This window comes from Monodelphis domestica, chromosome 1 (assembly GCF_027887165.1).
Source record: "Monodelphis domestica isolate mMonDom1 chromosome 1, mMonDom1.pri, whole genome shotgun sequence".
Classification (NCBI taxonomy): Eukaryota; Metazoa; Chordata; class Mammalia; order Didelphimorphia; family Didelphidae; genus Monodelphis; species Monodelphis domestica.
In genome coordinates, this window is record NC_077227.1 from 606345082 (window position 1) to 606359996 (window position 14915).

Consider the following 14915-nt stretch of genomic DNA (forward strand, 5'->3'; position numbering starts at 1 on the left):
GTTTCTACATATAATTGAAGGACATTTTATAGTTAAATAAAACTTAATTGTGTATGATTCAGATAATTATCTAGTTATATGTACCTACAAAGATTTGACTTAGAAGACTGTGAATGTTCAGAGAGAGAAGGAAACAGCTTAGGATGTAGCCAGTATGAAAACTTTCCATGAAAGGGAAATAAGGTGGCATAAACATGAAGAGAACCTGCTTTGGCCTTGCAGCCACATTTGGCCAATAGAAAGATTACTTCTTTGACAGAGAATAAAGGGAAGAAGGAGGGAATGGCAGCTGTTGTCAAGAGGTTTTAAAATAAAGAGACTGAGAGATAAGGGAGCTTATGTCAGCTGACCTTTCTTGAAATGCAATGCCAATTATGTCTCTGCACACACACAAACACACACCCTCAACAAACTCTAGCATTTCTCTATTAACTACAGGATCAAATATAAAATCCTCTGTTGTAAGTTCAAAGCCCATTTACATTTGCTTTACACCTTATACACCCTGACACACACAAACACATATGCACACCAATTCAAAGACATTTATCTCCTTTCTGTTCCTCAAATAGGACACCCCCAATTTGGTTCCACCCAAATATGACATTTTTTTTGGCTGTCTCTTAGCATGCTCGTCTTCCTTCTCTCTGCCTCCTGGCTTCCTTCAAGATGCATCTAAAATCCCACTTTCTTCACCAAGCCTTTTCTGAACTCTCTTAATTTTAGTGCCTTATTTTTGTAGATGATTTGCAAATGATTATGAATATAGTTTATTTGTCCATAGATTTTTACATTTTATCTCCTCTAATAGACTAAGATCTTTTGAGAGAATAGACTGGTTTTTTTTTCTTTGTATCCTGAATGCTTAAGACAGTGCCTAACACATAGTAGGTGCTTAATAAATGTTCATTGACTAATTGAATGAAATGGCCTGTTTTCCCAGAAAATTAAGAAGAAAAGTTATCAGATATAAGAAAGGAAGGAGGGAAGAAGTTTGCTTGAGGAAAAAAATGAGATTTGGAATAGATTTTGCAGGAAGTAAGATAAGGAATAAGTTAGGGAAGAATAAAAGGATTGCCTTGCAGTATCAGGAGTCCAGTTGATTAACATGAATTTCTGATATACCCCAAGCAATACTGTTGTGAAACTTTGTCAACTATAGTGGCTTCTAAGTAGGAGTAAAGGAGGAGGATAGTGAGAATAATTCATTGCTCCTTCCACAATTCCATCTTATTAATGTTCTCTATGTTCTTGTTTATTCTTTGAGGTAAAAAAAATATATCTAAACTTTCTTGCTCTAATAACTTTGGTACTTTTCAGTAGTGCAGTATTTTGCATCATAGCAACCTTATCTGAAAAAAAAATCCCATTATCCTATTATCTCTCCCACCTACATACCACTCTTTCAAAGTTGTTTGTAAGATGATTCTTAGGATCCCATTTCCTTATTTATATATTACCTAAAAGTTTTTAAAGAACTTTCTGTATACTTCATTTAAGCCTCATATGAATCCTGTGAGATAGCTGCCCTGGGGTAAAGCCTTTGTAAACTTACCCTAGTTAATTTTTTTTTTTAATTTTGTTTGCCCTAAGTATATGTAGATATTCTTTTATAATCACTTTCTGACATTTTGTGATCCATGTTCTCTCCTTCCCTTCTTCCTCTCCCTCCTCCCCTATAAAGAAGGTAATAGATAGGTTATACATGTGTTATCCTACGATACATATTTCCATGTTCATCGTACTGGGAATGAAGAAACCTAGCACTTCCATGAGAAAAAAAAAAGCTCATGAAGGAAATAAGGTGAAAATGGCATGTTTTAAGCTGCATTCTGATTCTGTTGGCTCCTTCCATGGCAGTGGATGGATAAGTCTTTTTCATCATGAGACTTGAAGTTGTCTTGGATTCTCTTGGATTGCTGATTAGAGTTAAAATATTCACAATTGATCATCATTGTTCATTAATGTTATTACTTTAAGGTTCTAATTTTGAGTCACATTCCCTAACATTTGGACAATGAAGCATGATCATACCAATGCAATATGAAGTACAATGACATAAAAGTAATTACTTACATTTTATAAGCATGAATATTTGATAAAGCACCATCATACCCATTATATCATTTAGTTCAATGTCTCTTAAATATGTATCATTACATACATATGTACACATCAGTCTTATGTCTAATATATGTCAGTTAATTCAACAAGCAACTCTGTGTGGTAGGTTTGGCAGATATGATCATTCCCATTTTATAATACATCATTGCCAGCATTTATATAGAGCTTTGACCAGCAAGGAGACACAAGAACGCCTATCCTAGAGTCAGGAAGATTCATTTTCCTGAATTCCTGAGACACTGACTAGCTGTGTGACCCAGGACAAGTCACTTAGCTCTATCTCAGTTTCCTCACCTGTAAAATATTCTGGAAAAGGAAATAGGGAACCACTCTGGCATCTTTGCCAAGAACACCTAAATGGGGTCACAAACAGGCAGGCACAACTGAACAAATAGAGTGCTTTCAGGTTTGAAAAGCACTTTACATGTGTCATCCTCTCACTGGATCTTCACAAAAACTCTGAGATGAAGAGACTATTATCATCCCCATTTTACAGATGACCAATCTTAGGCTGAGCAAGGTGAAGGGACACAAGGGACCCAAGCGAGTGAGTATCTGAGGCAGCCTTAGGACACATGACCTCCTGACTCCAAAGTCCAGCACACCATCTACTGCACCATGGAGCAGCCTAATATAAAGGATGAAACACACACAGGGAAAGAATCAGAGACTTTTCCTCCTATCAAATAGTTTATAAGAGTCAGAAAGTGGCCTCGAACTCAGGTCTCCCAACTCCAAGGGCAGTGCAGGGCTTTTTTTCACCTTATCATTCTATTTCTCCAGTGGTCATTCATTGTGATGTCCTAGGTCAATGTGCCAGCTAATAAATGATGGGAATCAAACTTGAGCCCTTGTCACCTGCCTACAAATCCAGGATGGTTCTCTTACTACTACTACTAGTACTACTGCTAATTATATGAATGATAATAATATAATTTAGCATTTAGGATGTACACTGTGTAAAACACTTTAAATATACACACATATGTATAATATATGTATATATATGATATAGAAATACTTCATTTAATCCTTACAACAATTCTATAAGGTCAAGGACTATTCTCATCCTCATATCAGTTGAGAAAACTAAAGCAGTCAGAGATTAAGTGATTTACCCAAAGTAGCACAGCTAGTGTCTGAGGTTAAAATTGAACTCAGGGGGTCTTCCTAAATCTGAGTCCAGTCTCTAACTGTTATGGCACCTACTAGCCTGGATGCACACGTGTAAAATATATCTAAAGCTGATTTTAACCATTCCACTATACTTGGAGGAAAAATGTAGTCCCTCAGGTACCTTACAAAAAACGTGATATATCTAAAACCCCATTACATTATTTTCTGCCTAATGCTTGAGTTGTTCAGTCACATCTAACTTTTCATGATCCCAAGGACCATAGCCCAGGGGGCAGATGAGTGGCTCAGTGGATTGAGAGCCAGGACTAGAGATGGAAAATCTTGGGTTCAAATCTGACCTCAGATACTTCTTAGCTGGGTGACCCTGGGCAAGTTCCTTAACCCCCATTGCCAAGCCCTTACCACTTTTCTGCCTTAGAACCAATACATAGTATTAATTTTAAGATGGAAGGTAAGGGTTAAAAAATAAACAAAACAAACAAACAAACAAAAACAAGGACCATAGTCCATCTGAGACCTCTTTTTTCCTGAAGGGCTCATCTTCCAATGTCTTATATTTTAGCATTTTTAATATTATCCATGAGGTTTTCTCAGCAGATACTGGAATGGTTTGCCATTTCCTTCTCTAGTTATAGGCAGGGGTTAAGTGGCTTGCTCTGGGTTACACAAATAGAAAGAGGTTGAGGTCAGACTTGAACTCTGGTCTTTCTGACTCCAGCCATACTCAGTGCTTTATCTACTGTGCCATCTAACTGTCCCCTTTTATAGCACACCTAATATTTCTGTTATAAGAACCTGAGTATTTACAAACACAGATTGGAGTGATAGTCACAGAACAGGTAGACAGTGAAACAATTTATTCTAATACTTTCATTTTCAGGGGGAAACAAGGGAAGCCAATTTATTTGGTTCTTTCCCAGAATTAAATACTCACAGATTCTAAGAGAAGAATATAGATGCTGTAGTCAAGAAATGACTAGATTTTGTTTTTTGACAAATGATGAAACTGAGACCCAGAGAGCTTCAGTGAGTCAGTAAATAAAAGAAATAGAATTTGAACCTCCAATCTGATTCCAACTTCTCTACTGTTCAGTTTGCTCATCTTTACATTAAGGAAAATAATATCCATAGTAACTTCATTACAGATTTGTTACATGGCACAAATGAATAATGGTTGAAAAGTGCTTTGGAAATTTTAAATATCAAATATTGTTGACCTGTTTACATTTAAAGGTGTGTGTGTGTGTGTGTATATATATATATATAAGATTTCATCACCTTTATTTACCAATGTGGATCAGAATTCCTATAAAGCTTTAGACACCTTCAGTATGTTGCTAGGGCTGAAAAATGCATTTCTGGTGACCAAGTCTGTTGTGAGGACCATATTAGAGCTTTACTTAATGTTGGTTTTCTGACAGACACAATTTGTCACTTAAAGTTTTTCCAGTTTGATCTATCTAAATGTGAATTCCATTCTCATAGTCTAGTTGATTATGTCATTGTCTAAAAGGAGATTTCCTCTTTAATAATGCAAAGGGCAAGTTACAATGATAAAGTTTTTTGTGTGTTGCTTTTTGTTTTTGTCCTCGAGAACAATAAAATTCAATCTATACCTGACAAAGAATCCCTTCTACAATAAATTTGAGCACTAGAGACAAGGACCCTACTCATTATTAAGGTAGCCCATTCCAATTTTGAATATTTATAGTTATTATGAAATTTTTCTCATACAAATAATTCAGTCTTAATAGATTTGTGCAATTATTCTTTTTTCTTGAAAAATTTTTTGCACTCTGATTGAATCATGCAGTGTTACAGCTGTCTCTCCAAGCTTTATGCCATCTGCAAATTTGATATATATGCCATCTGTGCATTTATTCATGTCATTGTTAAAAATGTTTAACATAATTAGACCATTAAAAGATCCTTGGGGAACTAAACTAGAGACTTTCCTTGTGTTGACATCAACCATAAATCATTATTAATGACTAAGGGGTTGGATCTGGTCATTTAACCAACTCAGACTACAACCAACTGTACTACCTTCTAGTCCATATCACTTCCTCTTGTTTATAAAAATAGCATAAGAAATATTATCCCAAACTTGCTGAATATAAAGAAATTATATTCTATATCATTTCCTTGATCTATTATTACATTATTCTGTTAACAAAAATAATGAGGATATTTTGTAACTTTTTTCTAATTAATAATTCTAATCCTTTTTTAAATTAAGTCATACCATCTCTCAGAAAATTTTTTTTCTCTTTCTAAATGTCCACAAATTCCCTCATTCCTAATATATTCAGTTACTAACCTTAGGAGTAATAGTATTATATTGTTATGGGTAAAAGGGTTGTTGACTGAATATATCATTTTAGTGGTTGCCAGGGATTTAAATTCAATCCCAATAAAATACTCAAGTCAGTTTGGGATTTTTATGGTGGTTATTTAATTACAATAGTGGGAAGAAATTAAGAAGAAAAGAGAAAGGAAAGGGTATAAGATTTCTCTGACCTAGCCTAAACTAAGGCATCCTCCAAGATTTAATCTAGGTTGGCTTCCAGCTACAAGTCCTCCTCCAAGATGAGGGGTCTCCTTGGAGGATAGTGTTTTCAGGAGGTAAAGGAAAGGAGGGATCAACCTAACCACTCACCAGATTCTCTCAGGGAAGACACCTCACCTAAACCATACTATGGAGCAAAACCCCGCAAGCACTCCAAGAACACCACCATGAGCTCCAAACACTGAATGGCGAGTGAGAGCAATGTCTCTGAGAGAGCCCGGAGAGAGGAAGTGATGCAGAATATATAGACAGTTCTTTACATCATTTCCTGGGTCTCACATGTACCTATGGTAGCTTAAACTTGGCTTAGGACAGCTTAGGGGGTCAGTCAATTGTTTCTGATTTGTCATTTGCTAGTACATGTTGGTCAGAGGCCATCCTCCTCACAGTTAATCCTTAAGTGGGGGTGTATACATTCCTGGTTGCTAGAATTCTAAAGATGAAGCAGGGTGAAGTAAAACTAAAATTCACAATATGCAATATGATATAATTTTAAAAAAGAAAGAGAAAGGAAGGAAGGAAGGGAGAAAGGAAGGAAGGAAGGAAGGAAGGAAGGAAGGAAGGAAGGAAGGAAGGAAGGAAGGAAGGAAGGAAGGAAGGAAGGAAGGAAGGAAGGAAGGAAGGAAGGAAGGAAGGAAGGAAACACAGTACTAGAAATCAGCAGACTCTCTACCTAGTTGTGCCATTTATTAACCATTTGAGCTAAGGAGAGCCATTTTCTTTTCCTTCCTTTTAGTTTCCTCTTCTGTAAAACAGGAAGTTAGACTAGATAATCTCTAAGGTTTCTTCTAGTCCCAGGATTTTATAATCATGACAATCCAAGTATCAAATATAGGCTCTCTGTCTCTGTCTCTGTGTCTATTTCTACTTATTTCTATCTCTGTCACCTGAAAAAAAATGCTGGCCATGGAAATTTGGGTAGAAAGTGACAGATGTCATGAAGGTAAAACTGACAAAGCTTAACAATTCACACGGTGTGAAGAGTCAAGTGTAACTACATTTTTTAGTATCTGGAGACTAGAAGGCTGGTAGCCTCCTTGACAGAAATAGGGAAGTTTGGAAGTAGGGTGGGTTTGAAGGAAAAGATAATAATAATATGGTTGCTATGGTTAGCATGGCCCACAAATCAGGAAGACATTGCCAGCAAATTTAGTCATCTGCTTTCCTGGCTGAAGAGGAATCTTCTGTATTTCTTCCCTTAATCTACCCCATTCTCAGTCGCACTCTTGAGTTTGTTTGACTCAGAATTCCTTTCCTTGCAAACTTAATTTTGACATCTGACTTTTATAACATTGATCTGTGCGTTGAGTTATCCTCTTGTTCTCTTTAGATACACACAATGTATTTCTAGCAACACATTTTATGAAACTCAAAGGGGGAAGAGAAATTCAAATTGTGGAAAAGCTGACCCCAATAAGACCTCATTTAGAAAGGATTGGGGTCATTAGAGACTAGTATCCAGACCATGCAGTAACAAGGAAATGAATGTTTAGAAAGCAACCCAATTAATAGATTGCGACTGTAAATTATATTACAGTGAAATGGCCAAGGATGTATCTTTCAGCCTTGCTAACTTAAGGTTTCTGATATAGTAACTTAAACCAGGAGTCTATTAGGAAGTCATTACAATGGCTCATTGATGTTATAGGCACTAAAGGATAAGTAAATTTTGCAGTTGCACTAATAAATGATTTCATTAAGCAATAATGCCACCAAAAAAAAATAAATAACCAGATAATTCTCACCTCGTCAATGTTGAAACCTAATGGCATGATGTGTCAAGGAAGTTCATCCCCTCCCCCTCCTGAGTAGCTTGACCTATCCATCAAACATTCCTGACATAACACAGTTGTGCCAGGTTTACATCCCTGTACGTTGTAAAGATTAAAATTTAGGGGAGACTGAGGCAGGTAGAAATTAGTTTCTCTCTGCAAGGAGTATTATATTTTTAGAGGTTTATTAGAGATTAAGGATTAAAGAAAATACAGGATAAAAAACACGTGCCTAGGCCACAGAGGCCTAGACAAGACCTCACCTACATTATGGAAAGAATCACGTCTGCTCCAAAATGGAAGTCCAAAAGAGAGCTCAAAAGCCTTTGCAATCAGCTTAAATACCTTCTCAATCTCACCCACCTCAGAATTCCATGAGATTACAAAGCATTTTGGGGAAGTGGAGCAAGGGCTTGTGGGGATTGAAGTCCAGAGTTCAAATCTCAATTTTACAACGTGTTGTATGTCAATAAAAGTCAAGGTCTGGGGCTTGAGGGGAGTGAGAAGTGAAAAGAGAATGAAGAAGGAAGAAGTTGGGAACAGAGCAGGCAGGTGAAGGGAAGGAGGAAGGGACTTGCAGGCTAGGCACAACGTGGTCAGGTTACTTATAGGAATGATTGTCTACCCTTTCTAATACATTTTATAAAATATATATCTGGGTAGAAATATGATTTCAATTCTTACAAGACTCATTTAGGTTCAAAGCAAAACATCACAAGAGATGTTTTAGAAATAACCAGAACCCTAACTAGGATAGGCAACTAAGGCCTTGTCCCAGAGCATCCAAATTTAAGAGAAACTAGTAGTATTTTTACTCTTTCAGAAATATAGAATCAATTTTACTTAACGTTTAGTTACCAAGATAAAACAATTAAGATAAGAAGCTAATAAATATTGTTTCTTCTTCCCAAAGACAGCAGTTATTTCCTAAATGAATTCCCTTCTTTCTCTGGGCCAAATTTTCCAGAGACCTGGTTCCCTTGTCAAGGGCAAGTATTTCCTGGTGTCTCCTCACCTCAAATTGTCATGTTTCCTACAATATCCTTCTTCTATTCCTATTCAATTAAATGTCATAAAATGTTGATATACGGGAGGGTTTTGTAATATTTTTCCTTATATTGCAAAATGTAGAAATATTGCTTAAGAGATAACAATCTTGGAGGGTCTAACCTATCCAACAATTTACAGAAAAGTCAGGCAGAATTCTGAATGGAACAGCTATAAAATATGTACAACAACATATGGATGAATTCATCATTCCCCTATTTATAGGATGTTCATGAGGCTAGTTAAGTTTCTCAATATTTGATGGATTTAATACAACTAATTCAGAAGTTCCTTCTGCCAGTAAAGTTCAAGTGTAATGATTCCAAACTTCTTCATTAAATACATTCTACTTTAAAGACATCTGTAAAATGTAGAAAGCAATAGAATCATGAACACCATTATCTATTTTTTTATTTTATTTTATTACACTTTATTTAATTAAGAAAAAATTTCCAGGTTTATATGATTCATGTTCTTTCCCTCCCCTCATCCCATCCCCCTCCCATACCCAAACAGCAATTCCACTGGGTTTTACATGTGTCATTGATTAATACCTCTTTCCATATTATTAATATTTATACTAGAATGATAATTTACAATCTAAATCCCCAATCATATCCCCATTGACTCATATGGTCAAGCAGTTGTTTCTCTTCTGTGTTTCTACTTCCACAGTTCTTTCTCTGGATGTGAATAGTGTTCTTTCTCATGAGTCCCTCAAAATTGTCTTGGATCATTGCATTAATGCTACTAGAGAAGTCTATTATATTTAATTGTGCCACAGTATATCAGTCTTTGTCTATAATATTCTCCTGGTTCTACTCCTTTCACTCTACATCAATTCCTGGAGGTCATTCCAGTTCACATGGAATTCCTCCAGTTCATTATTCCTTTGAACACAATAGTATTCCATCGCCAACAGATACCACAATTTTTTTTCAGTCATTCCCCAATCAAAGAGCATTCCCTCATTTCCAAATTTTTGCCACCACAAAGAGAATGGCTATAAATATTTTTGTACAAGTCTTTTTTCCTTATTATCTCTTTGGGGTATAAACTCAACAGTGGTATGGCTGGATCAAAGGGTAGGCAGTCTTTTAAAGTCCTTTGGGCATAGTTCCAAATTGCCATCCAGAATGGTTGGATCAATTCACAACTCCACCAGCAATGCATTAATGTCCCTATTTTGTCACATACCCTCCAACATTTATTACTTTACTTTGCTTTCATGTTACCAATAAGATAGGTGTGAAGTGGTACCTCAGAGTTGTTTTGATTTGTGTTTCTCTAATGATAAGAGATTTAGAACACTTTTTTCATGTGCTTATTGATAGTTTTGATTTTTTTGTCTGAAAATTGCCTGTTCATGTCCCTTGCCCATTCATCAATTGGGGAATGGCTTGATTTTTTTTTTTTGTACAACTGATTTAGCTCCTTATATATTTGAGTAATTAGATTTTTGTCAGAGGTTTTAGTTAAAAAGATTTTTCCCCAATTTGTTTCTTCCCTTCTAATTTTGGTTGCATTGGTTTTGTTTATACAAAACCTTTATAATTTAATGTAATCAAAATTATTTATGTTACATTTTGTAACTTTTTCTAACTCTTGCTTGGTCTTGAAAACTTTCCTTTCCCAAAGGTCTGACAGGTATACTATTCTGTGTTCACCTGATTTATTTATAGTTTCCTTCTTTATATTCAAGCCATTCATCCATTCTGAATTTATCTTGGTGTAGGGTGTGAGATGTTGATCTAAACCTAATCTCTCCCACATTGTTTTCCAATTTTCCCAGCAGCTTCTGTTAAACAGTAGATTTTTATGCCAAAACCTAGGTTTGGGTTTATCAGAGACTGTCTTGCTGAGGTCACTTAACCCAAGTCTATTCCACTGATTCTCCTTTCTGTCTCTTAGCCAGTACCATATTGTTTTGATGACCACTGCTTTATAGTATAGTTTGAGATCTGGTACTGCAAGGTCACCTTCCTTCATATTATTTTTTTATTATTTCTCTTGATATTCTTGATCTTTTGTTCTTCCAAATAAACTTTATTGTAGTTTTTTTTTTCTGAATTCAGTAAAAAAGTTTCTTGGTAGTTTGATAGGTAAGGCACTGAATAAGTAAATTAATTTGGGTAGGATGGTCATTTTTATTATTTTATCACATCCTACCTATGAGCAATTAATGTTTTTCCAATTGTTTAAATCTAGTTTTAATTGTGTGGAGAGTGTTTTGTAGTTGTGATTATGTAATTCCTGTGTTTGTCTCGGCAGATAGATTCCAAAGTATTTTATATTGTCTGGGGTGATTTTAAATGGAATTTCTCTCTCTAACTCTTGCTGCCAGGATGTGTTAGAAATATATAGAAATGCTGATGATTTATGTGGGTTTATTTTGTATCCTGAAACTTTATCTATTTTTAATCATAGTGCATTGTCACAATCCAGCCAAGTACATTTTGGTGCTTGGTTTGTTTTTTTGTTTTGTTTTGTTTTGTTTTTTGCTTGTTTTTTTTTCTTCTCCAATGTATTTTGATAACTTGACTTTTTTAAATTTCTGGGGCATGAAGTATTTTTTCTCCTAGTGGTGATTTTTTGATAGTTAAAAGGAGAAAAAAATTTCAGGTATACCCTCCCTTATGAATGGGAATGCTTTAAATAGAAGAGACAATTTCAAGGTCTGAGCATCTTAGAAAAAGATAAGGGGAAACACATGAATCCAGGAGAAGGGAAATCTCATCATATGATAGAAAAAATAACAGCAACTTATCTTTGTACAGTGATGTAATCTTTTCAAGACTTTTTTAGGACAGATTAAAAAGCACAAAAATACACGTGCATATGTCCGTGCGCTAACACACATACACAAAAAGGAATGTGGTCTCCCTAATCAGCAAGTTGTTGTTTTACTTATGATAAACCTGTGGAGTTGTGTTGAATTCGAAGAAAGCTACTAAAGAAAGATCTTCTAGGATTGCAAAATTACCCTACTGCTGGCTATTCCTATTCCTTCCAAGGCCAGCCAGGCTGCAGCATATGGAATGTTATATAGCAGGGTAGCATGTGTGCATTTTCTAAATCAAGCATGAAAAGGCATGATTTCTTAATAGCTCTGAATCCAGGGGAACTTTCCAGAATCTAGGAAGAGTGACAGTCTGAAAGTGGGTTCTATAAACAAAAGGCAAAATTTCCTGGGTTTATAAAAAATAAGAAAATGGTGGGAATAGGGTAGAATTCTCTTTCTTTGTATTCTAATGCAATGATTATTTTTTAATTAAGCAGACGTGTAATTAATTGAATTGAACACTCAAAGGCTGACTCCAAAGATGTTCATTTTGAATGTTGCCTGATTTTTTAAAAATAGTTTTATAATTAACCTGGTAATATAGAAGATAGTCGGGAAAGTTATCGTTTATGATTTGCTTAATTAAATTTTCCATTTTTTGGATTTTAGGTAGGGCACTTTTGGGAGGCAAAACTCAAATGGTCAGGTTTTACTGAAAAGATGAAAACTTGAATGAAAGAAAATAAGGAAAATAAATTAAATCCTGGTTCAAACCACATAAGTTTGGGAAATAAGAAGAGAAGAGTGGTTCCTTTAGGTTACTTAGGGCCATTAGGGTAACTATGTCTCAAACCTAGCTTTTAGCCACCCCTTCCCTGACCACTATCCTACCCCACCATCACACACACAAGACTCATGTATTGAATACATTATAGACATGGAATAAGTTCAATCACTGATTAATGATTACTTTGCAAATTTAGCCAAGTTTTACCTCTTTATGTCTTAACTTCCCCAGCTATATGTACATTGAGTATTTGAGCACTGCCAATGAAGCAATGTGATGGGGTAAATAGTACATCACTTGAACTCAGAAGAGATCTTGGGTGGTTTTTTCAAAGGGAAGAAAAGTGGGAGACAGGCATTTAATTAATCATCTATGTCCCAAGTACTGTGCAAAAATACTATTACTAATGATGATAATAATAGTAATAATAATAATTAAACAGAACTCTTAGCCTTAAGAAAGCTATTTATGAATAATTATGTTTACTTCACTGATGCAATTAAGATGGACTTTCATTCATGGGAGAATCTCTTACATGCACAGTTTGCAACCTTTCATGGATTGCTATAAAATGTCACAGCAGTTTTTGTTCAATAAAGGTTATATTGGAAACATGAAAAACAAATAATATCTCAACTGATGTTCACAACAACACTATGATGCAAGAGACTTGCATTTTATAATTGAAGAAATTGAGGTAGGCAGCAGTTAAGAAACTTGCCCAGGGTTGCAAGGCTGGTAAGTGTCTGATGCCAAATTTCTACTCTGGACTTCCCAACTCCAGACTCAGAACTTTTTCCATTGTATATCCTAACTGTATATGTGAAGTTCATGCAATTCTAGGATTATTAAATTAAATTAATTTCTTAAGAAAAAAATATCAATTTTCTTACTTTCAAGGTAGTGAAGAATCAATTAAATTCAACTCAACAAGCTTTTTAATATTATATACAGAGATGAACATTGAACAGTTCCCACTCTCAGGGAGTCTTCATTCTCTTCAGGGGATGAAATAAATGGTTCCAAAGTGATGCAATAAATACTTTATAATTCACCATTTGTCTCCCAAGAGTCAGGACTGATTCTAGACACTGACCTGTGGTTTGGGATTCTAATGTGATGCTTCAGGTGAAGGCAACAGAAATAGACAAACTTGGGTCTAAGGAAATCCATAGTCCCACTATTTGCTCTTCATCTTTTGTAAGGTGAGCAATGTAATTTCTGACATTCAGAAACCAGATTTCTAATAATGAGGACATTCATAAGCAGATGCTGGGCCATCAGAGATGAAATCTTCAGCTATATGAACTCCTGAAGAGAAAGGAGCATGATTGGACTGCAGTCTGCATCAGATGAAGTTCTCAGATATGTGAGATATTGTTCATTAGAAGGATGAAATATAGCAAGGGTCATCAAGAATCTGAAGTATAACTATAAATTATGTAGTCACGACTTTAGAACTCTGACCATGATCATACAGTTGGACCCATGGTCCCATTATTCTACCTAGTATCATCTTAGATGGACCTCTGTTCTTGTCATTCAGAAGAAGGCCTTGTTAACTGTTTGCTATTATTATTATTAAAATAATATATTTGTTATTAGCACCCGTAACAATTATTATTAATCATGTTAATAATAATGATGCTAATATTATTAACTGATTCATAATAATGCTAATAGGTATATGGTGTTAGATTTAAAATGGTTGATGTCTTAAACTGTACTGATTAAAATAGTGGAAGATATAAATTGTGATAGATATAAGAGAGGGTGAGTAAATTTGACCACAGAAATATGTTTCACTACAGTGTCTTTGTTTTTAAATCAAATATAAGGTGGTCGCCAGGGAAATATTCCCAATTATTCAAATACCCAAGTCAACTGGGTTTTATAGAGATTTTAATTAATACAAATGTGGAATTAAAGGAAAGAGAGAAAAAGGAAATAAGTATGAAGGGCCTTAAACCAACATGGCCTAGATCTGAGTCTTAAGAGAGAGAGAGAGAGAGAGATCAGTCAGTCAGTCTTTTAACACTCACCACAAGGTCTGTCTAAGCAAGAATTCTAGTGACACCAGGCCAGCTCCATCTCAGCTGACTTCACCAGAGAGAGTTCCAGCCAAAGTCCTCCTTAAAGAGCCTTCCAGCCAGAGATTGTTCCAAAGGGCCTCTCTCCAGAGCCTCCAGAGGGACAGAGTCCCCTCAGAGGAGCTCCAGCGAGACCTCCTTAGAGATTGTCTTCCAAGAGCTTCCCTTCTCCAGAGCCTCTCTCAAGAGATTCTTCCCAAGCGATCCTCATCAGAGATCCTCCAAAAGACTTCTTCCTCAAGAGATTCTGCTTCTTATATAGGAGGTTTTTCTCTTATGTCACTTCCCCTAAGTCCTTACATCTACCAATCACTGTAGACATTTTCCAAAGGACTGCCCATCTGAATTCTTGCTAAATCGACAAATCTCTTCAGTAAGTCTGAACCAGAAAAAATGCTGCTGTGTCGACTAATCTCCTCAGTATGTCTGAACCAGTGAAAACACAGCTGAGTCAACTAATCTCATTAAGAGAAAACTTGCCTGACCCTTTTAGGTACCTAGTATCTCATTGTATCAATTCTAAAAAACAGGCATGGCTCAAAGAACTCCTTGCCTTATTATAAGCATGGGTCCAAGTACTTTCTTTGTTTAGCAAGGAGTTTTCTCC